Raw genomic sequence first — 27,286 nt, forward strand, 5'->3', positions numbered from 1 at the left:
AATATCTAAATAGTTTGTGAAGTAAGAGGAATTTCAAGATAAGTTTCAGATATGATGTTTTTAAACCCACCACAGGAGTACTCCCCAGTTGCCTTGAAACAGTTGTTGTTCATAAATAATGCCCCACGAGTTCGGGAACGCCTGAACCGTGTGGTGCAAGGAGCGCGGCTCGGATTGACTTGGTGTCTCCGAGACCTGCGAGGAACGCAGCTCAGGCTAACTAATGGTCTCCTGAGACCTGCGAGGAACGCGGCTCAGGTTAACTTATGGTCCCTTGAGGCATGCGAGGAGGGCGGCTTGGATTGACTTGGTGTCTCTGAGGCCTGCGAGAAACGCGGCTCAGTTAACTTTGTGTTTCCGAGGTCTGCGAGGATGGAATTGACGGAATATTTGGATTTGACGGAATAATAATGGAATTGACGGATCAGGAATGGGGGTACGCCTAGGTGGAGAAAATTTAAGTTTTGAGATGCCTTTAAACTAAAATGTTGGAGTTTATACAGTACCATTAATTTCGTAAGCCTTAAGTACCATTATATATAAAACTAACAAGCTCTGAAGATCCTTTTATCCCTACTTCGAAACTCACATAAGGCTCAAATATAATATATATATATATATATATATATATATATATATATATATATATATATATATAAATTGATTTATGAATTAGAGTCAATTCAATAAGTGACTTACATATGTTTGAGTATGAACTATTTCGAGGATTGCAGATCAGGTCGACTAAACGTCCCCTGAGTCCTGCGAGGATTGCGGTTTGGGTCGGCTCTGAGCTACCGAGACCTGCGAGGACGTGTCACGAGCTGAGACACGAGGAATTGACGGATAATGATAGGCATACCTAGGTGGAAGAGGAATATTTGTTTTACAATATTTTAAACTGGTGTGAAGATGTATGCAAACGTATGAATGGATATATAAATATAAATGAACCTATTCGGTTTATGTACAAGCATAACAAGAATAGTATAACAAGGGAAAAAACTACGTGTGGCTTGATCCCTGGTTAAGGGTACGTAGGCAACCTAGAATTCAAGGTGCAGCCGCGAGGATAATTTGTTGACAGGTAGTCCAGTTAAGTTATTTGAAATCTAATACTATTCTGAGAGTGTTCCAAGAATCAAAATTGAATTTGTTAACAGAATGATTTATTTGAATTGTTGAGGCCTGAGGCCAGAATGATATGATGCTTGATTTTCTTGGACATAATTTTATGCATGCTGGCAGTTGGGTTATATATATGCTTGTTTTACAGGAGGAAATTTTGGGAAATGTTCAATTTACAGGGGGGACTCTGTCGAATTTTCGACAGAAGTTGTACTTGAATATCTTTGGATTTTGTTTGGAAGGGCAATTTAGTAAATTGTGTTTGGCACCTGCTAGGTGTCGGATACACACAGTGTTCGACTCGGATACCAAAGTGGAATTTGGGTCGGGTCCTGTCACCATGTCCTGCAAGTTAGGTCAAGATTGAGAGGTCGGATTGCTCGCAATCGCACGGTCACCGTTTAATGTAAACTTTAAGTCATTGAATCGGAGCAAATGAGACTCCGATTCTCGATCCGCGAATTCCTACACGATCCTAAAGGTGCCTAGATCAACATATTTGAAAATGGAATCAATCCATTTGTCTGAACATATCGAACCCGAATAACGCCTAATATTAGGTAAATCCGATCGACTGTCAAACGATAACCAAAATTCAAATCCGAGCATACCATCGTGCTTAGGACGACATGAAGAATATTTGAGAACCAAATGGGTCGCCCAAACATGGCCCACGCACTGCCACAGGGGCCCGCAAAGAGTTGGTGTCGTGAGAAAATTTCAGCAATTGGAAAATTCTCGAAACACCCAACAATACCTACACTTACGAGATAAGGACAACTAATGGAGCAACTTTTGTTCTTGGGCCACAACAAAAAACTGGCTGAAACTTTGAGTTGTAAAACGAGTTTCAAAATTTCAAAATCAATCATAACCAACCCAACCATCAGCTAGATCAGGTTGAAAGGATGAGAAAGCATACCTGGATCGACAAATTTGGTAGCCGGAATCATCTGAAACAACGTCGGAAGTTTTCCGGCGACCTGAGCTGCTAGTTGCGGTCGGGGTGGGGTAAGGTGGGAAGATGACGTGGCGCTGGCTATTTTGGTATTAGGCCCGACTCTTGGGGTGGCCGGATATGGGCGGTGGCCAGCCAAATAGTGGTCGACTGAACTGGGGGGGGGGGGGGGGGGCGAGAGAGAGGGAGGAATCAGGTTTTTAAAAATCCAACTTTGAGCTATTTACGGTTGTGCCACTATTTCCGTTGATTGTAACTTCTCCGTTACAACTCCGATTTGAGCTCGCTACATGTCTACGGACTCGTATTGACGCGCTGTACGGATTAAAAAGTAATTAAAATGACCCTATCCCTGAGGCAAAATTGTAATTTTGTAATTAATTAAATTAAAATATTTTTTTTATAAATAAAAATTTGGGTTAGGGTGTCACAATTTATTTAAGGGCAACCGATTGTGCATTCCTATTTCTTCTTTAAGGGAGGCACTGATTCGGGATTTGCATGGGGGTGGACTGAGTGGCCATCTGGGCCGTGATAAAACTATTGCAAGTATGGAGGAGTGTAAGTGCTATAGTTGTTAGGTATCTAAAGAACAATCTCAAAATACTTGTCTTTATATGCCTCTCCCTATTCCTGATGATATTTGGTAAGACTTATCCATGGATTTTGTTATGGGACTCCCTCATACACAATTAGGAGTCGATTCTGTTTTTGTTGTGGTTGACAAGTTTTCCAAGATGGAGCATTTTTTTGCTTGCAAGAAGACTGCGGACGCTGCCAACATAGCCAAATTGTTTTTAAGGGAGGTTGTGCGGTTGCATGGTGTTCCTAAATCTATTACATCAAAATGTAACACCAAAGTATTTAGCCACTTTTGGATAACCTTGTGGAGGATGTTTAGTATGGACTTGAACGGTAGCACTACTCATCCGTAGACAGATGGTCAGACTGAGGTTACCAACAGAACCCTCGGAAACATGTTTAGGAGCATTTGCGGAGACAGCCCGAAGTAATGGGATGTTGCATTGCCACAGGTGGAGTTCACTTACAATAGTGCTATTCAATCGTTTAGTAGTCTGAAATTCAATTTTAAAGTGTTTACAATTTTTGGAAACTTTGTTATTTTCCTATTTTAATTTCTTTGGTATAGGGCTGGGCATCTAAACCAAAATACCGAAATCGTACCCGAACTATACCGTATCATACTGATTCCATACCGTTTCATTTGGGATGATGATATATTCGGTACGATACCGTACCGTACCAAGGGAGTATGGTATGGTAGCGGTACCAAGTATTTGGTACCGGTCATTACCGTACTGTACCGAAGTATAATTTTTTTTTTTTTTTTTTGCATTCTCTCACGCCTATCTCTCACTCTCAGACAGAAACGTACGCTCAAACTCTCAGACTCACGAGTAATTTTTGGGTGTTCCGGGTATACCACGTGGCTAGTGTACCATCCAATAGACGGAGAACATATGAAATATTTTCAATACAGCCCGCCACATGTAATAAAAAGAAATGCAGTAAGTTAAATAATAATTCCACATGTCCTCCGTCTATTAGATGGTACACCAGCAACCCGGAACATATAAAAATTTCTCCAGACTCACTCAGCCGTTCCAACTCTCCTCCATACCCATACCCAGACCCAGCTCTCTGTCTCTCTCTCAATCGCACTCGATTCAAGCTCTCTCCCAGCCAAATCCTTCTTATCTCATCTCGATCTCTCACTCGATTCAAGCTCTCTCTGTCTCTCACGCTCTCGAACTCGATCTCTGTCTCACTTTCAATCCTCTGGATTTCTTGATCTGTCTATGTCTCGCTCTCTTAATCTCTCGATTTCTCCATATTTCTGATCTATCTCAGGCTCCCAGCCCTCTCTCAACTCTCTGGAATAACAAGCAACCCCAAATCTACGAAGGGACAAATGGTAAGTTTGTTGTATTTTTGTTTATTTATTGAGGGTTAATTAAATACGAATGTTGCTAGGAAATGTTGAATCTGTTAGAGGGTCGAAGTACTTGAAATTCCTTGCCCCCTTCTAATGATATCTGAAATGAAAATCTCTGGATTTTTTGACAGTACATGGTAACAGCTTCTTTTGATTTTGTGCATTTCTTTTTGGGAGGTGATTGATGATGATGATGAATCGATGATGATGGTGGTGATGATGTTTAATGGGTTATCTCTTTGTACTTTTCCCTTAATCTATGATGATTTATTTACTTTGTATTCTATCAATTGGCATCTTGCAGTATATAGAAGGCCAAGTATATAAATTTAGGTGTGCCTTCTCACGACTCTCCTAGCTTGAAAATGTTTCCACAGATAATGTGGCTACTGTTTCGGGTATCAGAAACTCTGACAAAACATAGACCATTATAGGTTAAGTCAATTGACATTGACTTCAAAATTAGTTATCTACAGAGGATCTTTATAATCAAAGGTTGGTTTGTCTCTCTTCCCACATAATGTATAATATATATACTAATGGCTTCTAGTTTGAGGATGAAATAATGGGCCTAAACTTTATCAATTCATTGATGTTCTGGAGAGGAGTGTGTTATTTTGGGATAGCGGCTGATAATGGTATAGATACTGTTGTTCCTTGTTTGAACTTGTGTCGAGTACCCATCTTTATGTTAACTAAACTGGCATATGCATGTGCTGCTGCTCTATTGGTTTTTATAAACTGGTTGCTGCTCTGTGAGGTTTTTATAAATTGGTGCCTGTTGTGGTATATGCATGTGCTGCTCTATTTTTATTGGTTGCTGCTGCTACTCTGTTTTTATCCATTCCAATGGCCAAATAAGCTAAATTGGTTGCTGCTCTATGAGGTTTTTATAAATTGGTGTCTGTTGTGGTATATGCATGTGCTACTCTATTTTTCTGCTACTGCTCTGTTTTTATCTATCCCAATGGCCAAATGAGCTAAATTGGTTGCTGCTCTGTGAGGTTTTTATAAATTGGTGCCTGTTGTGGTATATGCATGTGAAGCAGAAACTTTATTTTGGGGTTTATTTTGATTTTTGTTAATTCTTGTCATGCAGTCTCGATCAAGTAAGCATCAGGAGAACAGTGGGCTTGCTGTTTCTTCAAGTGCATAATTTTCTGTTTTTGTCATTTATGTTTGGATTGTGTTTGTAATTTTGTAAGCCATAAGGCATAATTATCACTTATTTTGGTTCGTAAGCCATAAGGCATGAGTTTTATTTAAACCATTTGAATTTGGTTGATTTGGATATTGAATTTGTTGATGAATATTGATTTGGTTGATTAGGATTTGGATGTTGAATTTGTTGATGGATATTGATTTGGTTGATTAGGATTTGGATGTTGAATTTGTTGAATCTTTGAATCTTTGAATCTGTAACTGGGAGCTTCTCCAATGCGAACTCCAAGATGCGAACTCCAATGCGAACTTGTGTTTTAACCGTTGGATGAAGAGCGAAAAGAAAGAAAATAAAGCACACAAGTCATCCAACGGTTAAAACACAAGTTCGCATTGGAGTTCGCATCTTGGAGTTCGCATTGGAGAAGCTCCCTCTGTAACTTAGGCATCACTAATTTTGGTGAATGAATAGGTTGAATATTCAATTGGTTCATTTTTGAGTTGTGTCATTTTGATACCGAAATGGTACCGTACCATACCGATACCGATTTGGTACAATATGGTACGGTACCAACTTTGGCAAACTATAATCCCATACCGTACCATACCGGTTTTAATTTCCGGTATCGGTAGCGGTACGAGCCCAACACTGTACCGTACCGAACCGTGCCCACCCCTACTTTGTTATTTCTAGGGTTTCTAGGAGTATTTAAACATACTTTATCCGTGGTTAGGGTTATGTATTTATTTCCAGTTTATCAAATAAACCTGAGGTTCTCTCATATTTCCTGGTGGATTCCAAAGTTACATGTTTTAGGCTAAGGTTTTAGTCGATCAATTGTCACGCTATGTCAATATTGATGTAGAACAGATGGCGGAAGCAATTGAAGAGGAGTTGGAGCGACACACGAGCAAAGTCAAATTAGGTAAGCTGCAGATTTGGGCTCCAAGTTGAGAATTAGGCCCATGACCTGTCGATTCGAAGAGAACGGCACATGAGTAAAACTCATCACTTTGCCATGATGTATGGGATTTGTCGAGCATTTGCGATCATTTACTAGCCTGAAATTCAGTTCTAAAGTTTTTACAGTTTTTGGAAACTTTGTTATTTTCCTATTTTAATTCCTATGGTTTCTAGGAGTATTTAAACATACTTTACCCATGGTTAGGGTTATGTTTTTATTTCCAGTTTATCAAATAAATCTGAGGTTCTCTCATATTTTCTGGTGGATTCAAGAGTTACATGTTTTAGACTAAGGTTTCAATCAATCAATTGTCACGCTGTGTCATTAACTTTTATAGTGAGTTAGTTTTTCCTCAAAGAAAAAGAAAAAAGATGTATGTAAAATAGGCCCTAGGCTCTAAAAGGCATGGTGTTTAATTACTTAGCATATGCAGTGAGTAAATGGAACTGACTGCGTGAAACTGAATTGATAAAAACGACACCACGTATTAATACAAACAGAAACCCTTGTGATTATGGATCAATACAGTGCAACACAGTATTGATCCACGTTAGTGTACTGATGTCATTTGAACAAGATGCAGCAAGTACAACTAATGACAACATGAATATAAACATACACAAAGATTTGTTAACCCAGAAACCCAACAAGGGTGAAAACTGGGGGACCAAGCCAGTAAGAGAATCCACTATCAATGAGAAGTACAAGATACAAAGGGAGTTGAGCTCCATCTACACTCAGTAGGCAGCTAACTATCTAACCTTCTAGCAAAGAACAATATTAGCTCATCTACACACAATAGGTAGCTAACTATCTAACCTTCCAGAAAAGCACAATCTTTACTTCTCAGCAGCAACCTCTCTTCTAGTCTTTGCATGAGCATTCAGCTCCAATTGCGACAGACAAATCTTCATGGTTTGCAACAGCACCAAGCTCCAAGTTGCAGAAGGTATAATGATATGAAGTGAGTTGTGGTTTCAGATTTTCATCTTTCTTAATCACAAAGAATGATTAAGTTAGACAAATGAAACCAAGTGTTGTGATGATTAAACTAGAAGTAATGAACTTGAAGCATATAGTTTAAATCAATCATAACAACAATGAAACAAAAGACTCAGCCGAAATCAATGTGAATATACTTGGAGGAATTTTATGTGTATGCAATCATACTCATACCCTCAAGTAATTAACAATGGCTGAAACAATAAAATAGTTTTTGAATGCTCAAGAGAAAATATAGAATGATTTCAAAAACATAGAACCGGGTCTGCATCAAAGATGCAGATTTTCTGTTTTTACATGTCTAGCATGAATGGTTCTTCTTCAGAGAACTAATAAAAATGAAGCAAGTTCAAATGAACTTCTCAACCTCTTCCTTAGGTCTAGCTTAGTATATATAGAGACTTGATACGAATGAAGAGGGGATATTTTGAACCACATATAATATAAAGAATGTTGTTTGGTGGCTAAAATATCTGAAAGGGCAAGACAGCAACAAACTCTTGATTCGAATGAAGAGAGTATTTTAAGATGAAAACAAGTTCCAAATAGGAATACCAACAGTCAATCAAGATGCTCTGATCAAGTAGAAGAAATAATAAAGTATATGCAATCTACATATACATTCATGAAGAGGATAACATGCTATTGGAAATAGCCGTGCCATGAGCTACAACCATTGAAGAGAAAGAACCCATGCTTTGTCAGAACTCATGTGCAAGAATGGAGAAAGAGGCATGTGCACAAAAGAGAAAATAAATACTTCCTTTAAGAAAACTAGTTTCAAGAAAGAATATATTATATAATAATATGTTGTTTTCAAGAATACTAAAAGAGAGAATAGAAGGAGTCGGTTGAAAGCATGGAGCATTGACTCCACAAGCAATAAAAGAAGTAGCCCATGTGCAAGATAATATAAAGCTTTCTTTGGAGAAAACTAGTTTCAAGAAAGAAAGAATATATTATAATAATATGTTGTGGTCACATCAACATGAGGTAACTTCATCCAAGACTCTTGCTTTTGAAAACAAGTTTCAAGAAGTTTAAACTGATCAGAAGATATTTGAAGTCTTCATCGAATGAAATCAAGAGCTGAAGATATTTTTAATAAAATATTAATTGATACAGCTCAAAGCGGATTGAAACAGAATATCAAGGATTGATACAGAATAAAGCAAAACACGTTTTTAAAGCATGTATCAATCCATGTGTATGAATGCAAAGTGAAAGATGGATTAAAACAGACTGGGAATGATTGATACATAATGAAATAGAAAACGATTTTTAAGGCTTATATCAATCCTGTGTATTAATCCATGTGAATGTATGCAATGATTTTTGAATTGCAAAGATGACACTTTTGAATCTAGCATGTGCATTCAAACAGACTTAAACCAATACATATACCTCAGCAAAATACATTGGTTTTGTCATAAGAGAAGAGCCAAAATATAATCCTTACAATCTCTCCCTTTGGCCTTTTCTTAAACAAGACCACAAGACAAAGAGTATTTTGATATAATCTGTTTGGAGTTATGTATTGATCAGAAGTATGGTTCTTGTATTACAGATCAATACATCACATTTCCAATTTTAAACAAATCACACACGAGATAAACATTTAGAACGTGTGAATTAGTTTGAGTGTATGCATGATGATTCGTGAGTGAATGCATGTTTAGACTTACCTTGAGCAGCAATGAAGACTTGTAAAGATCACTGGATAAATTCTGACTTCACCAATAGACCTAAACTAGCTTGGTAAACTATGCAGACTCCTAATCAACATACATTGGTTTTGATCTAAGAGAAGAGCCAAATACAATTTATTACAATTCTTACAATGTATTTTGTTTAATATTTTCCACGTAATAGTAGGAAGCCAGAGTTTAACAATAAATGATTCCATGCAAAGGACCCACTAGTGTAGTGGTTTGGAACAATTGCTCCCCCCAGGCCCTTCCTGGGTTCAAGTTCTAGCATCAGTGTAGTGTGTGTGTGAGTTTAGTATATTATTGCCCATCTCAATAGGAAAAGTCCTCCAACAAAAAAAACAATAAATGATTGCATTTTCTAACAATTTGATGATCACCTAGCTGACAAAGTGCATGTTAACTCCCCGTTTGAACCTATTGAGTTCAAACTTTCTTGAACATCACCTACATGCATCTATTGTGAATACAGAAAAGGTCTGATAGGCATTTTTAGGAATTCAACATCTCCTCCGAGCATTTCTATGACTTTGTTCATGGAAGGCCGATCACTTGGCTTCATTTGAATACACCACAATGCAGTTATAACCATCTTTTTTATGATTTTCTTTTCCTCCTCATTAAAATCTGCCATCTCCAAGTCATTTCCTTTGTTATATTGGTCGTACGCCCATAACGGGAAGTAAGTTTGGCTTGAACGCTCTACCATTAAACTGAAATTCTTCCTTCGGCTTGCCATTTCCATGAGCAACATTCCAAAACTATAGACATCAGCTTTGTACGAAACACCTCCAATATTTTTGTAGAACAACTCAAGAGCAATATAGCCCAATGTTCCCCTTGCTGCTGTCAAAGAGACAATGCTATTATCTACGGAATATAATTTCGCAAGCCCGAAGTCAGAAATCTTTGGGTTAAAGTTCTCATCAAGAAGAATGTTATGAGGCTTGATATCAAAATGTAGAATTTGCATGTCACAACCTTGATGCAGATATTCAGTCCCTCGAGCCACTCCGAGAGAAATCTCGTACATTTTCTTGCAACTTAAGGGAATGCTTTCCTCTTTGGAATAAATAAATTTATCAAGAGAGCTATTTGGCATGAAGTCATATACTAGAGCACGATTTAATCCCTCAACACAATAACCAACAAGTTGCACCACATTAACATGGTGAATCCTTCCAATGGTAGCTACCTCACTTGTGAAGTCTTGCCCATCACCTTTGGGCTTGCCCAAGAGTTTAATTGCTACAAAACGGCCACTGCGCAACTTTCCTTTGAATACAGAGCCATAGCCGCCTTCGCCTAACTTGTCCTTAAATTTACCAGTCATCTTTTTAATTTCTGAGTAAGAGTACCTTATTGGCAAGAAGTTGCTATCACTTTGTAGAAAATCTTCTATGATGCTATAACTCGACAAATGTCTTCTTCGCCATTTATAGATCACCAATGCAATCAGACATGGAACTCCAAAAATTAGTCTTGCTGGAAAAAATAAACCTGCACACAAGAGATATATCACCAAAAAGAATCATGAGAAAACAACTTTATTGGTTAGATCAACTAATGCTTTCAACATTTTTCTTCTTGTTTTGTTTCAGAAATATGTATTCAGATATACAAGCCCTTACCGAAGCAGATGAGTGGCACCCATCCACGTCCTGCAAGAAACATAGCAAAAGTGGGGACAACATCAAAGACTTGACTACAGGTTTTCGAAAAGTTAACAAAATCAAAGAATTGATTATATGCAAGAAATACAAGATCTTACTGAAGTTTATGGCCCGAAACCATAGAGGATTATCTGCAAGAAATACAACAACAAATGTAAGTGAAAACAAAGACTTGACTGAGTTTGAATTGACCTTTTTTTATTATCACAAGTTCATTAGTATCTCACAATTGTCGTGATGTAATTGACAAGAAAAAAAGGGAAAAGAAAAAGAAATAAAAGAAGCTTTTGGGGAGAAAGTCCTTACCAATGTACACGCATCCATGAGAAAAGAAAACTACAGTGACAAAAAAAAGGGAAAAACAAAAAAGAAACAACATTAGCACATCGAGTCATTACAATTTGAAATACCTCTATTCCAGCCACAAACTGCATCATTGATCATGGAGAAATTGTTTTGGTATAATATTTGGACACTTATGAAAGAGTCAAATTTATGTATGGAATTCACAATCTAAAAAGATAAATTGTTTATTTTGCCATACAATTTAGAAAGATTATTTTAAACTTTTTAATTGAGGGTTTTGATATGGTATTTGGTATTACATTTCCTAGTGGAATCAAGCCCAAAGTGAATTGGAACATGGGATTTCATAAGTTCAAAAGTCTAAAGAAAGCTGACCACATACCTAATTGAAACAAAATCAGGTGCAACAGAACTGCATGCTTCCAACTACTATTTGGTTGAATAATTTTTGAAATCAATTCATTTCCCAACTTTTTTAATCTAAGAAATGTGGAAACATTTATTTATATTTGGTCTAATATCATTTATTTATAGAATAATACTTTTTTCTTATCAACGTCAGATCATATTCGAATTGGGACCTCTTTGAATATTGAGAAGAAAAATACAGTTAGACTAATAGGAAAATACTTTTACTATAAACACCAGCTCTTCTCACAACTCATTTGTTTAGATATAGGGATAAAAATTGGGGAATGAGTTGGTGTATAAGTATTGTTTTTATTTAAAATTAGTAAACAACTGCTATGTTATGAGAGGTAGCCCCTTAACATTTATGATGTATCTCATTCAATTATTTTTGTTTTTGTTTTTAGAACATCTCATTCAATGTTATTAAAAGTATCTTCAATCAGTAACAAGCTCCATTTGTCCTAGGTTCATTTTACATTGAAAAAAATAAAAAATAACATATAGCCAGATAGAGAGAGAGCCTTTACCGTAAATAACCTCGCATAGAAATCGAAAGAAACCTACACAACAAAGAAGAAGATAACATATTAGCACACCAAGTCCTTAAACTTAAGGATCAATTACATTTTCTATCCTTATGGTTTGATATATGTAGTACAATTTGCCTATATCTTTTAAAAATTGGCAAAAAAACCTTAAAGTTATCAATCGGTACACCATTTGCCCCTCCGTATTAATCGGTACACCTCAACTTACACTTTGCTACACCCGAAAAGCAAAGTGTAACTTGAGGATTAGACTAGCATAGTGACTAATGATGTAAGAGTTCTTAATTTAGGGTTGTTTCTGCTAATTTTTTATTATTTAAAGATTATCAATCTGCTTTTATTATTTTTCTTGAAATTTGTTACAACATCTTAACCCAAGGAAAAAAAGTTTACCAAGGACTTCCTCTGTACCTGATAGATTGATTATCTAGTATCATCCAATGAGAACTTTGTCATGTGTTGTAAGTTTATCTATAATCAAAATTCCATAAACTATTTAATTATGAGGTACAAGTGACTAAGAATATTTGTCCTTGGATTCTAGGTCCTAAGTTCGATTCCCCCTTCTTCTAATGTTGCTTATATAAAAAAAAAAAAAAATTTAAAAAAAAGAAGAAAAAGATGAAGGTACTATTCCTATGGTAACTGAGTTGTATGCCATATGTTTTGGCAGGGAAATTTGCATTGAATTTGGAGTGCGAAGGGTGGCTTTGGAATTTGATAGTTAGGAATCTATTTCTAATATTCTCCAGGCAGGTGTCAAATGTAGGTGTATTATTGGATGAGATTGGATTCTTATTTTTAATATACCTAAAAGTGTATTTTTAATCTCATAATTAATATTTACCCAAGCTTAATTTCAAAACATCTATATTTTCTAGCCCCAATATTTCTTTTTGTATGAAATTGGATAATTTGTTAATTTTCAAGACAAAAAAATAAAATTTCAGTTGAAATTTGTATAAATTTTTTTTTTTTTGAAATAATAATAATAATAATCCGGTTCAAAACCAAACCGGACCATAACTGAATCGGAATCGGTTTAACTCGAACTGGACAGTTTTATAAATTTTTTGTTAAAACCAGACCGAACCAAATCCAGTAAATAATAATGATTTTGATTCTAATTTGAGGCAAAAATCGATCCAAACTGAACCGTGCCCACCCCTACAAATTTCTATCGAAGATGTCTAATTCTGTTACTTTTTGGAGATGTGCTCCTCACATGGAGGGGCAATGTGGTCCAACCATACCATAAACTTGTGTGAGGTCAGCAAACCACATAAATATCTCACCCCAATCAATTGCTGCCACCTATCAAGCCTTTTGATTTCTCATTTTTTATTCCCTTCCGTTGTATCTCTCCTGAAAAGTTCCTTTTTTTCTTTTTATATTTTTTTCTATCTGAACCTTCAATCCTCCCCACCCCCATGATTGACCTCCCTTTAATCCTCACCTACAATACACTTTTTTTTTGCTCGTCTGAATCTTCAGTCTTCCCGCTCCCTTTTTAATCTCAATTCTTTAGTTGTAGTGGCTTGCATTGTAGGTGTTCGACGAAACTCCCAAACCAAATTCACCTTTGTTTACCCGCGTAGTCTGAGGTGTTAATTTATATATGTTGATCGTGGAGTATGAGGTGTTAATTTATTATATGTTGATGGTTGTTGACAAATTTGTCTTGTTGGGTGCAGGTGCCTCAGGTATCTTTTGTCAATTGAAAATTTTTAAATTTAAGTTTAGGAGTAAAAGATGCATAAATTCAGAAATTTCATTTTGTTTCTATCTTAAGTGGAAAAGTTGAAAAGCCGAATAATCTAACTACGAACTTCAATTTTTGTACTTTCGTTTAAAGTGAACCCTCTTGCTAGATTGTCTGACATTATTATTTAATATATTGCCAAATGTGCGAATAATAATCATTTGTCATGTTTATTCTTTCTTGAATGTGTAGATTAGATTCATGATTTGACAAAATGTTGGACAGATTTTACTCTATCTATTTCTCGCAAGTGCACGAACAAATTATAGTATAGGAATGCAAGCACGAGGTCGTTCCACAGAGACTTGGATGAAAGACACTTATTACTACTACTTAGACTCACAAGTAATCCTAAGACTAAACAGAATTTAAATGAGGTTGTGTTGAGTTTGTTTGGAGTAACAACTACAAAAAGGGAAAAGCAAATAGCAAATGATTGAAAACTACTAAAGGGAATGCAAAATAGCAAGTAACCAGCAAGTAGATGTTTAGAAAAATGTAGAGACAAAGGAGACAAGCACTAGGGTTTCAACTTCACCATGACAATCCAATTTCAAGCAATAAGTTAACAATCACATAAGTTGATTACAATTTCTGGAGTTCGTTCTTTCTTATGTATGATTATCCATATGGTGTTTGGTTTTAATCAAGTACTCAGAAAACACAACTTAGCTATGGTGTTTAGTCTAAGCTATGAATCTAAATCCATTAAGCTTAAGAAGAACACAAAGGAACCAAGTAAACATTTAAACATGGTGTTTGTCCTAAATGCATTACCCACTCATTTACTAATCGGTTCAAGAGTCATATGGTGTTTATGTAAACTTGAACTAGATAACCAACATGCATGTGTTCATAGTGGCCAGTTATTTAAACATGCATAAAGATTCAACTAAGAACAAGTGAATGAGACCAGAAAATTAGAAGTAATCAACAAGAGTAACATTAACTTGAAAACATGAAATTGTCTTGTCAGGTTACATTGAAACCCTAGCTATGGTAATTAGTTACACTCCATTAATACAAAATGCATTTGAAACATAATAAACATGGAGAGAGTAAGAAAAACCCGTGAAGAACGAATTATGTTGTTGTAGAGCTCCTCACAACTTCCACCATATATGCTGCAGCAAGAGATGAAGAGTGGTGTGGATGGTATGAATTGTGTTTTGGAAATGATGGGAGGGTGGAGGATGAATGTTTGAGAGGGGATTGTGCTGGAAAGAGTGGTCTGCTAGGAATTGGAAGAGAGAGATTGTGAATCCCAGAATTTGATTGATGAAAGTGTTTGGAATGGAAGTGGTATTTATAGGGAGAGGGAAGTGAGAAATCAGAATAGAATATAGCAATGACCTAACACACTTGCATTAGATAATCAGAAATGGTTATTGCACTTCTCCAACAAATCCCACCAGCAGCCATAGCTCATCCTCATGTCAGCATGACCAAGCTTCCATCAGAAACCAATAGCTCATGCCTAGCTCACCATGACCAAGCATGCAATGAGCTCATCTTCCTGTCAGCATGATGAACAACTTCTTGGGCTTACGAATTGGGCTAGGCTGAATCAAATGATGACTTTAAGATGTCCATTTTGAAGTTCAGAATGTCTCTGATCCAACCACACAAGCATTGGCCCAATCCAAGTTCAGATGAAGAAGATAGGTCCGAAATGAATTTCTAACTCAGTCTCCAGTTTTTGCACGTTTTTGCATCATTTTGCTTCAAATGCCTCAAGTGGTACCTAGAGCTCAATGAACTGAATAACAAACACAAAATGGATTAAAAGCACAAGTTTTATCTAAAAAACATAACCAAATAATAGGGTAGAGTGTTACAAAATGATACAGAATTATGCATTGATCACAAAACAAGTATTTTCTTGATACTTCTAGTCACGAGAAGTCTGAATTCCCCTAACTTCCTTCCATGCACTCTCATAAACTGAAAGTGCAACAAATTAGACATAGTCAATAGCCATGGCCTAGAATTCACGTACCTGGGATGGTGTGTGGAAAACATTTAAGATTAGAACTCCATTGGCCTTGGCAGATGGGAGGTATTTCATCAGGCCAATATACTCCAAGCTCAAAGCCATACATGAGGGCACTGTGTATGGATTCATAAAAGGTATTGTAGCCCTTAGAGTAGTTAAAGAGCACCAAAGCCACCCACTCTGCACTGCAACCCTCATTCAAATCCCCCACTTCCATAACCCCAACCTTCACATAACTGTACGTCTTTTGTTGGACCAAGGAAGAAGCATTTATATTCAAGCATGGAGCAGTGTCCACGTACAGAGAAGAATTCACTGGATTCGAACACTTGATGTAAAATACAGGTGTCGAAAGCATATCATCAATTGACCCATTATATACACTATATGGACCTCTTAAAAAAGGTGGAAATTTTGAGGCATGGAGGAGCAATTGTTGTTCTGGAGGCCAGGATCTACAACTCGGATGGTTTGATTATCGTAGTTGATTGCCTGGACATAGTATTTTCCTGAAGGAGGTAGGTCTACAACAAGTGTAATGTTGTTCTCACAGGACAGAGTATACATTACATTGCCGCAGTGCTTTGGATCATGTTTTAGTCGGAAAGGATAGCTTATGTTGTGGATATTGCCGCAGGAAGAGGTACACTTAGTACTACTATCAAAACCCACCCAGACAAGGCCAAGAACCTGCTTCCCATGGAGAGAGAGAGAGAGAGAGAGAGAGAGAGAGAGAGAGACTGGGGTTGTTTGGCATTCAAATTAGCTTAATACTTAGACACTTTCTTATAAGAGATGGTAATTGTGTGTATGAGCACACTATCCAGAAGAATTTTTCAAATTTCCTATTGGATAACATTTGAAAAATATCAGAAGAAAAGTCATGCAGCAATTTAATAATTAGAAGCCTAGGTAAGCCATGACGTTAAAGAGCCAGGTTTTGTTGACTTCTTGAGTTTGGTTTTCCTTCTGTTTTGGTCCAAGTTTTGGCCTTGGTTTGTATATTCAATTATTTACTGTCAAAGGGCCAAGCTTGTTTCCGATTTCTTTTGAGTGGTCGATTGAGCAAGGTCAATTCATTGCTGTACTCGACATACCTATCGAAATACATCTGCTCAGGAAAAAAATCCAGTGCCACTTAAGCTTAGAAATGCAGCAATTCCTCATCTCTTGCCTTTGCATATCGTATATGGTTTTCGTCAAAGCGGTTGGAGCAGGACAAGATACGTGCACAGAATCTAAGTGCAGTGATGATCATGGCCTGGCTATCCATTTCCCGTTCCACCTCGGACATCGTTGTGGTGATCCTGGCCTTGAATGCAGTGGTAGACAGGAGAAGGTTCTTGAGGAGCAAGTAGCACTAGTAAAATTCTTTGTCAAAAGCATAGATTATAAGCGTGGGCTAATCGAAGTATATAGCCCAGATGGCTGCCTGCTGTTAAAGCCCTTAGAAACCCCTAACATTCCAATGTCCCCCTTCCACTTATTAGATTCCAACATACGTAACGTTACCTTATTCCATTGTCCTACTCTTGCTGAAAGAGATATATATGCGTATCAAGTCCCCTGCCTCGGCGGCGGCCCTGGCTACAGAGTTTACGGCGTTTCTTCTTTTTTTGAATTGTTTGATCACTTCCCGGCCCTACAGTCTTGTACAAGGATGTATGATGTTTTATCAGTTCCATTTGGGACTTTTGTTTGGAGTTGACAGCAATATTCTTCGCTTCGAATGGTCTGAACCAAATTGTACCGAATGTGAAGCAGAGGGCAAGAGGTGTAGATTGAAGAAGAATGACATCAAAAGTGAAGTTGAATGTATTCACTTGAAGAAAGCAAGTAAGGATTTGTTTCACATATATTCTGCTCAATTTTGTAGAGTTTCCAAAGTAGATCATATTTGCCAACTTGATGACCAATATGATAATCTGCTACCTGCGGGTTCAGGGTCATTTTCACAAACATGACAATCTGATTTTGAAATTATGTTTATGTTTTATAGGCAAAACAATGGAATTCGTGGCAACGGGTGAGTTATCTAAGACTGGTCTTTTCTTTTGCTTTGTTTCATGTCGAGAAGACGTTGGAAGATATGTGTTTGCTCAAGGATTGTATTTACTTGCAGGTGCAACGCTGGGTTCATCCCTTCTTTTAGTACTGGTCATTGCAGTGTATCGTGTCTATAGCGTTGATCAAAAGGAAAAAGAGAATCAACTGAAAATCGAAAGGTTTTTAGAGGATTACAAAGCTCTCAAGCCAAGCAGATATTCATACGCAGATATTAAGAGGATCACAAATCAATTCAAGGACAAGTTGGGCCAAGGAGCCTATGGAACTGTTTTTAAAGGAAAGCTTTCTTCTGAATTCTTTGTTGCTGTGAAAGTACTTAACAATTCTAAGGGAAATGGGGAAGAGTTCGTAAACGAAGTGGGAATGATGGGCCATATCCACCACGTCAATGTAGTTCGCTTGGTTGGCTTTTGTGCTGATGGATTTAGACGAGCTCTTGTTTATGAGTTCTTCCCCAATGGTTCGCTGCAGGATTTCATTTCATCAGCGGATAGTAAGAACAGTTTCCTTGGTTGGGAAAAGTTGCATGATATTGCTGTAGGCATAGCCAAGGAATTGACTATCTTCACCAGGGATGTGATAAACGAATCCTCCATTTTGATATCAAACCCCATAATGTTTTGCTAGACCACAACTTCACTCCAAAAATCTCTGATTTTGGTTTGGCCAAATTATGTTCCAAGGATCAAAGTATGGTGTCAATGACTACAGCTAGAGGCACCATGGGATACATTGCACCTGAAGTGTTCTCTAGGAATTTCGGAAATGTGTCTTACAAGTCAGATGTCTATAGTTTTGGAATGTTGTTGCTAGAGATGGTAGGAGGAAGGAAGAATATTGGTTCAAGCGCAAAGGACACAAATGAAATTTACTACCCAGAATGGATCTATAATCTTCTAGAAGGAGGAGATGACCTACGAATCCGTATTGGAGATGACGGAGATGGTAAAATCCAGAAGACACTTGCAATTGTAGGGCTTTGGTGCATCCAGTGGCACCCGGTAGATCGTCCGTCTATGCAAATAGCGGTTCATATGTTAGAAGGAGGAGATAACTTGGTCATGCCTCCTAATCCTTTTTTCTCTGCAGGTCCTACAACAACACATGCAAGCATCCCAGGAAGACGACTAGAGTTAGAAGCAATTGTTGAATTAGAGTAAAATGTATAAGTACATGTATACGCACCAATGTAAGCAATATTAACTACATATGTCCTCAAACTTGTTGAACATGTAATAATTCTAGGAGATATTTAGTTATATATCAATTCTTAGCACTAAAACTATAAATAAACCTTACACCATTTAATTTCTGTAAACAAACCCAAAACAAACCCAAAAAAATACAGCTGGCCCTATTGAATTTAACTTTGATTATTTAATTACTTTGGTGGCCTATTGAGTGTTTTGGGCTTTTTATGAGATTTTTGGGTTGGGTTTGTTTTAAGAAATCAATAGCAGTTTTGTAATTTAAAAGAAGTTAAAAGCCTTTTTGTTATGCTGTAAATGGACTTTGGGTGTGTTTCTAAAGTTCGTTTAATATAATGTTTTTTTATAATTTAGGCTCCTATATTTAGGTATAATAGTGAATCTCCCTAATTCTAGCCTAAATTGTGGGAGTTGGGTATTAGATACTTTATTCAAGGGACATAATTTTTTTATTTTTTATTTTTCGTTATTGAGAATTTGGGATTCCTATCCTTTGTACATTAGTTGGTAACAAGAAGTTGGTATACAAGTTGGTGTCCGTTGCATATTGATATTTTTTTTTTTATCGACCAATAGAAAGGTGGTCTCCATAACTCTCCCCTATGCCAAACTTTCCCGATTTAGTCCACTAGGTAACTCAAAATAGTGCACGCAAAGATGGAGAATCGATGGCAGGAAAGGATCAGATTACAGAGGCTGAGTTCAATATACCGAACCGAACCATGGTAGGTCCACCATCAGTAATAATGTCTCATTGATAAAAAAAAATCCACCTCGATTCAACTTAAATATTTTATTCACTTGGCTCAAGCCACCTCGTAACAGCCCAGTACGGTGACTCATTCTCATGTTACTTTCCACACGAATCGCTTTCGGGCAACTCTAGTTTTCCATACTTCAACGCAGTAAACAACTAGTACAATATTATATTCATCTAGTCATTGAAAAATAAGCTCAACTTTCAAATTCTTAGCGAAAACCTTTCATTCAACACCAGTAAGTGTACACTTTTTCTCCAATAACCAAAGTAGGAGGAAATGACCGGTTTGTAATTAACTACGGGACAGCATTGTAATAGAACAACTTATACTAACTTTTGCAGTATCATCAGCCACCGGAAAAACAATGAAAGAAACTAAGCTCGTCGGAAAACCTATATGGTAAGTAAAATCATCAACTCTTACGTAAAGCACGAACTAGCAGTAACGAAAAAACAAAGTATGGTTTTAATTAAAACAGTGAATTGCGAAAAACTTATTTACAGCGAGATCCTTTTAGTCTGGATAACTAATAAATTATTTAACAAAAGAGCCAAGAGTAGATCTGTTTTGTATGCAAGCTACATAGATCCATTTATGGGTTGATGCAAGGTTCTTGGAGTTGAAACATCCTATTTGATGAAGTTGTCAAAACGTTTGACTTCATACAAAACATGGATGACCAATGAGTGTACAAAAGGTCAGTGGGAGTTTTGGTAGTATTCCTAGTGATGTATGTAGATGACATACTACTTATCGAAAATGATATAGGAATGATATCTTCAGTGAAGCTGTGACTCATTAAAATCATTCTTAATGAAAGATTTTAAAGAAGCATCTTACATACTTGAGATAAAGATTTATCCTGATAGATCTAAGAGTATAATTAGATTATCTCAATCCTTGTATGCTGATAAGATGCTAAGGAGATTTCATATGGAACAGTCTAAGAAAAGTTTACTTCCAGTACGACATGGACTTCACTTTTCTAAGAGCATGTGTCCAAAAACTCATTATGAGATACAGCAAATGAGTAAAATCTCTTATGCATATGCAATAGGGATTCTCATATATGTCATAGCATGTACAAGACATGATATTGGTTATACGAGTATAACTAGAAGATATAAATCAAGCCCATGATTAGATCAATTGGGAGCAGTCAAGTATGTTCTTAAATTGCAAGAATGGACATTGGAAGAGAAATTGCAAGAGATGTCTTGCAAGCCTCAAGAGAAAAACCTTCAGAAGGTCACTCTCTTGTTCTGAAATTAGTAATTACAGTTAAAGCTTCTAAACTGAATAGTTGATTCAGGAGCTAGTCAACATATATGCAATTGTGTGCATGGACTAGTGGGAGTAGAAGACTTGGAAAATGAGAAATGGTGCTAACCGTGGGAAATAGCACTAATGTAGTTGCCAATGCAATAGGCACCTAACATCTCAGTCTACCCTCCGAAGAGGACCTGAATTTGAAATAATTGTTATTTCATTTCTGGATGTGTAAAGAACTTAATATCCGTCTCTATATTTTTAAGAGATGGATTTGATGTTTTGTTTGACAAAATGCTTTGTTCTATTTCACATATCAATCAAATCGTTGCTTATGCAATTTTGATTGATGGTCTCTTTTCATTTTAGAAATGAATGGTAGCATTAACTGTATATGGATAAAGATGCAACTTGACCTGAGAGGCCTAGAGATGTGGATACATCAACTAAATTGTGACACCTTAGACTTGGAGGCATTAGCCAAGATAGAATTCACCGGATGGCAAACGATGGAACCTTTTGAATCACTTGATCATGTTTCTATGCCTACTTGTGAATCTTGTCTACATGGCAAAATGACCAAGTCTCCTTTCACTGGTAAAGGAAAAAGAGTTACAAAACTGTTGGAATTTATCTACTTAGATGTTTGTGGACCTTTGTCTACAAACACAGAGGGCGGTTATTCATACTTCATTACCTTTATCGATGATTATTCACGGTTCGGGTATTTATACTTAATGAAGCATAAATCTGAATTTTGAAAAAGGTTTCAGGAATTCAGAAATGAAGTTGAAAACCAAATAGGCAAGAGTATTAAAATCCTTAGATTCGATCGAGGATGTGAATACTTAAGCACAGAGTTTCTTGATTACCTTAAGGAACATAGCATCTTATCACAATGGACTCCACCAGAAATTCCACAACATAATGGAGTTTCTAAAATGAGTTCCATGAGCTGTACTAATTTACCTATATCCTTTTAGGGATATGCACTTGAAATTGCAATTCATTTGCTAAATAGAGTGTCTTCCAAATCCATTCCACAAACTCCATTTGAAATGTGATTTGGGAAGAAACCAAGTCTTGATTAGATCAAGATTTGGGGTTGTCCAGCATATGTTAAAAGGCAAGATGCGGATAAACTAAATGCAGTCCCAGATCCACAAACCTGTTGTAACACAGACTCCACGTAGTTCAAGAAGGGTTAGCAGAATTCCTAAAAGGTATTGTGGTTTCCTTCACGACAATAAAGGAGAGTTAAATCTCCTAAGTGATTGTAAGGATATCGAAAGACCTTTCGAACTACAATGAGGCAATGTCAGACATTGACTCATAGAAATGGCTTGGAGCCATGAAATCCGAAATGGATTCTAAGTATACCAACTAAGTCTGGACTCTAGTGATCCTCATCCTGGTATTGTACCAATAGAGAATAAATGGATCTTTAAGAGGAAGATAGACTCAGATGGGATAGTAGAAACCTACAAAGCAAGGCTAGTAGCAAAGTGTTACAAGCAAAGAGAAGGGATGGACTATGAAGAAACCTTCTCTCCTGTCACTATGACAAAGTCTATTCGGATTTGGCTTGCAATAGCTGCATACCATGATTATGGGATTTGTCAAAATGGATGTGAATGCGGCTTTTCTGAATGGCCACCTTCAGGAAGAACTATATATAGATCAACCTGAAGGCTTCATTTCAAAGTTGATAATCATAAGGTATGCAAGCTACATAGATCCATTTATGGGTTGATGCAAGGTTCTTGGAGTTGAAACATCCTATTTGATGAAGTTGTCAAAACGTTTGACTTCATACAGAACATGGATGACCAATGAGTGTACAAAAGGTCAGTGGGAGTTTTGGTAGTATTCCTAGTGATGTATGTAGATGACATACTACTTATCGAAAATGATATAGGAATGATATCTTCAGTGAAGCTGTGACTCATTAAAATCATTCTTAATGAAAGATTTTAAAGAAGCATCTTACATACTTGAGATAAAGATTTATCCTGATAGATCTAAGAGTATAATTAGATTATCTCAATCCTTGTATGCTGATAAGATGCTAAGGAGATTTCATATGGAACAGTCTAAGAAAAGTTTACTTCCAGTACGACATGGACTTCACTTTTCTAAGAGCATGTGTCCAAAAACTCATTATGAGATACAACAAATGAGTAAAATCTCTTATGGATATGCAATAGGGATTCTCATATATGTCATAGCATGTACAAGACATGATATTGGTCATACGAGTATAACTAGAAGATATAAATCAAGCCCATGATTAGATCAATTGGGAGCAGTCAAGTATGTTCTTAAATACTTAAGAAGGACTAAGGACATGTTCCTCATCTAGGAGGAACATCAGAGTAGCAAGTGGAAGCATTTACTGATTTGGATAATGTATCTAATATCAACAATTGCAAATCCACCTAAGGGTACGTCTTCATTTTGAATGGACACGTAGTTAGTTAGAGAATAACTGAAGTTGATTACATTGTCGCTTTAGAAGCTACAATAAAATCTGTTTGGATAAAAGGTTCATTACCAAACTAAATGTGGTTCTAACCATAATGTCACAAGTATCTTTACTGTGTGATGACAATGGGGCGATAGCTCAAGCCAAGGAACCTAGGTCTCATCAGAGATCCAAACACATAGAAAAATGTTACCATTAGATGGGGCATCTGCAAACAACGTAACAGATCCACGCACTAAGCCTATGTCACAGTCACAACTGGATAGACATACAGAGATAATGGGTATGAGATACATGGCTATGTGGCTCTAGTGCAAGTGGGAGATTGTTAGAAATGTGCCCTAAGAGCCAATACATTTGATGTGATCTCCTTAGAATACATTTCGTATATGATATATAAAGGGCAAACTTAATTTGTTATCTTTTACATCGTGTAAAGAAACAAATGTCCAAGGTATGCTAAATAAGAGATAAAGATTAGATTCGGGAGACCTTTAATCTCTAACTGTAGCATCTCAAAATGTTCCTAATCATAGGTTATCAAATGGACATTGATAAACCGTCAAGATTAGCACATATTATGTATGCTCAATTGGGAGGATGGTTAGTCTCAAACCATTTGTGTAGTTGACACTAATACAAGTATGTGGGTGCTCATTAGTGAATGAGTACACTGAACGCGATCAACCGTAGTTCTCGTATGGAGTATTTATCTATATGTCAAACGAGAACTCATAGTTGCAATAATGTAAATTAGTCCTTAGAACTGAGGCATCATGGTTGTCCTGTGATGCATTATTGATCTTTGATAGCTCTTAAAGGCAAGCCGTAAAAGATTTGTCTTAAGTGTTGTTGGGATCTCTTAATTCATCATAGGGGCATGTGAATGTACAATAAGGAATCTCTACTTTCGACAAAGAAGGAGAATGTTTCAAGATGTGATTCAGTAAATCTTTGGCCAAAGTATTTTGAGCTTGATTTAGAAAGTTGTTCTTAATCATGTTCTTTTGAATCACATGAGGTTATAAATCATATTTGGGGTTTGACATAAACAATCCGTACCCTAATAATATGATTTGAAACATTGTTTAAGAGAAGGACCGTATTGCATTGCAATTCCAACTGAATAGGTTCTTCATTTATTCTGGTTAGCTTGGGTGGCCTTGATATATTGCCAGATGTCACTCTTGGCTTGTGGAAGTCCTAGGATTGATTGTGATTGATCCAAATAAAGGAAGAATTAAAAGGGGGTTTTAATTCCAGTTGGTTAGAAAGAGTTCTTATATTTTCCCACCGCCTTGCTAATTAGAACCTAATGGATCGCACACCTTAAATGGTTAACTTTGAGTAATACAAATGAGAATGAGGAAATCAATTTGATTGATTTGATGTTGATGATTTACTACGTGTAAAAACGTATTTGGGCCTCGGTAATAGTTAACGGGAAGCCCAAATGGTTGGGTATCAAGCCCAAGGGCTTAAGACACCTAAATATTATGGTTTAAGTGTCATAAGGCCCAATTTTGGTAGCCCAATGGGTTTTGGCCGAAAATGCTTAAGTAAGTATGTATGGGAATTGTTTCCATAAGCTCATTAACACACAAACACAATCCAACATCAACCAAATGGGTTTGGAAGATCAAAGAGAGAAAAAAGAGAGTTTTCAAGAGTGAAACACTTTCATCTTTCAAAGTGATTTAGATTGAAACCAATTTTGAGAATCTTGCACTAGCATCCAAGTATTCTCAAGATACTTATTCTCATCTCAAGGTTCCATTGGTGTGGAGACTTAGAGGCCATATACTTTTGTGGCTCACATGGAGGAGAAAGATCAAGGAGCAAAGATCAAAGATCAAAGAGGAGATCAACAAAGAGGAGATCATCAAGAGAAGACCAAACACAAATTGGTTCATATAATTGCTTCAAGGGTAATTAGATCTTATCCTTTCTCTTGAATTTTCATTTATGAAAAACATATCAATGTTCATGGCTTAAGATACTTGGAAGAAAGTTTTGTTTTTGAATTTAAACAACCACCTTTGACTTCCGCTGCGATTAATTTGATTAAATGCATGTTTAATATTCAAATGAACTTTGGAAAAATGTTTTGAAATTCCTACAACACATCCATCCACTCACATTCCATTCAAGCCCAAATTCGGGGCTTAGTGGTGGCACGCCCCGCACTCAAAAAAGAAGAAGGACCAAAAACTCCTTCAATCGGCCTACTTAAGACGTCGGTGTCTTAAAACGACGCCGGGGCTTAGGGATTATTGAAACGACGCCGGTTTTCTCTCTCTGTTTTTCTTTAATTACGCGTGTTCGAATCCCAAGAAACCCAAACCCAATCTTATTTTTTAATATTTAAGACGTCGGTGTCTTAAAAAGCGACGTAAAAATAATTTACTACAACGTTTCCTATATATGAAGACGTAGTTTCAGTTTACAACGTCGGTTATGTACGTAAATCGTCATCATACGTTGAAATTAAATGGCGATATCTATGTATTTACTGTCGTCTTTGAAAAACGCGGTACTTTGAAATTTTTGACCGCGATCTAAAATTTTCAGAATTTCCCTTTAACCCTAAAATATTTTGTTCTCTCTCTTCAACATAAATTTGTCTTCCAGTTTTCGCTCTCTCTCAAAGCATTGGGTATATTCTCCGAGCTCTCTCTCAAGCATTTGTTATATTCTCTCAGCTCTCTCTCATTATCCATGTAAGTACAAACCCTAATCTATTTATTTAATGATATTGCACGGCTTCTTAAATCCATAAATGTTTTCGTTAGTTTTGGTAGCTTTGGTTTCTTAAATTATGTTTTGGGAGCTATGGGTTCTCAATTAGGAGCTTGCTTTGTGTTCTTTTATGTTTTGGTGTTTGCATTTTTGTAATAATTACTCTATGTTTGGGTTCTTTTATGTTTGTTTGGCCATGGGATCTTGGAAAAGAAATGGGGATGGGAGATTTAGACTGTGGTTTTTGTAAATTTTTATTATACGTCGGTTGTTCATTTACTCCCATCGTCTGACTTTTAGTTTGCATTTGGTAACCTAAAGACGACTATTCCTCCATTAACCATCGTCTTTAGGCTACCAGAACCTAGAACTTTGTTCTTCAAAAAGCAATGCAAATTTCTGGGTTTGGGTAGCTTAAAGACGATGGTAATTAGATATGCCGTCGTTTGAATTTCTATTTCACGTCGATTATTTTGTAAAAATCGTCGTTTGATTCATGTTTTATTTTTTATTTTCAATTTATTCTCTGCTATTTGAATATAGTTGTGTTTCATTGCTGGTCTTTTAACTTTATTATATATATGATTTTATAGTGTGTGAGATGGATAAGTCATGGATGCATGCGGATAGAAGATCGAAGGCATATGAGTTAGGAGTGGAAGAATTTTTGAATTTTGCTATAGAAAATCTTGGAAATACAACTCATATTCGTTGTCCATGTGTTACATGTGGGAATATTCAAGTGTTTGGGGTTGGAATTATAAGGGAACATTTATACTTTAATGGAATTGACCAAAGCTATAAGATTTAGACATGGCACGGAGAACCTTGGGAATGGAGTACTACTAATGCTAGTAGAAATGTGGAAGAAGATGAGCAAAGTAGGTTCAGTTTTGTTTCTGAAAAATTAGGGATGAACGATAATGATTTAGGCGATATTGGATCTGATCCTTATGAGTTTGCCAATGTGATTGGGGATGGAGATCAACCCTTGTACCCTGGTTGCAGTAAGTACATGAAGTTGTCGGCTTTGGTGAAGTTATATAATTTGAAAGCAAAACATGGGATGAGTGATGTTTATTTTACAGAATTATTGATACTTCAAGGAGATTTGCTTCCAGAAGGAAATACACTACCTTCCTCTATGTACGAGGCAAAAAAGACTTTGTCTACTTTAGGGA

The 27,286-nt window shown here is 36.6% G+C and overlaps 1 long non-coding RNA gene and 2 pseudogenes across 4 annotated transcripts; 2 read left to right on the forward strand and 1 right to left on the reverse strand.

Moving 5' to 3' along the window:
- Nucleotides 1-3,656: 3,656 nt before the first annotated feature.
- On the forward strand, nt 3,657-5,355 carry LOC110746366 (uncharacterized). Of its 2 annotated transcripts, XR_015833734.1 has the most exons (3): nt 3,679-4,022; nt 4,175-4,273; nt 5,143-5,355. It is a non-coding gene; the product is annotated as an uncharacterized LOC110746366 (long non-coding RNA). The 2 variants fall into 2 exon arrangements; XR_002524972.2 differs by lacking the exon at nt 4,175-4,273 and having other exon boundaries at nt 3,657-4,022.
- A 3,716-nt stretch (nt 5,356-9,071) lies between these two features.
- Nucleotides 9,072-16,338, reverse strand: LOC110745773 (LEAF RUST 10 DISEASE-RESISTANCE LOCUS RECEPTOR-LIKE PROTEIN KINASE-like 2.1; annotated as a pseudogene). Its single transcript, XR_015833709.1, has 6 exons — nt 15,580-16,338; nt 11,798-11,830; nt 10,860-10,889; nt 10,652-10,684; nt 10,512-10,541; nt 9,072-10,380 (listed from the first exon to the last, which is right to left on the reverse strand). The product of XR_015833709.1 is annotated as an LEAF RUST 10 DISEASE-RESISTANCE LOCUS RECEPTOR-LIKE PROTEIN KINASE-like 2.1 (transcript).
- Nucleotides 16,339-16,364: 26 nt separating this feature from the next.
- On the forward strand, nt 16,365-18,905 carry LOC110773816 (rust resistance kinase Lr10-like; annotated as a pseudogene). Its single transcript, XR_015833733.1, has 3 exons — nt 16,365-17,412; nt 17,576-17,602; nt 17,699-18,905. The product of XR_015833733.1 is annotated as a rust resistance kinase Lr10-like (transcript).
- The last annotated feature ends 8,381 nt before the right edge of the window (nt 18,906-27,286 follow it).

The sequence above is a fragment of the Prunus avium genome, chromosome 2 (genome assembly GCF_965620075.1).
Source record: "Prunus avium chromosome 2, drPruAviu1.hap1.1, whole genome shotgun sequence".
Lineage (NCBI taxonomy): Eukaryota > Viridiplantae > Streptophyta > Magnoliopsida > Rosales > Rosaceae > Prunus > Prunus avium.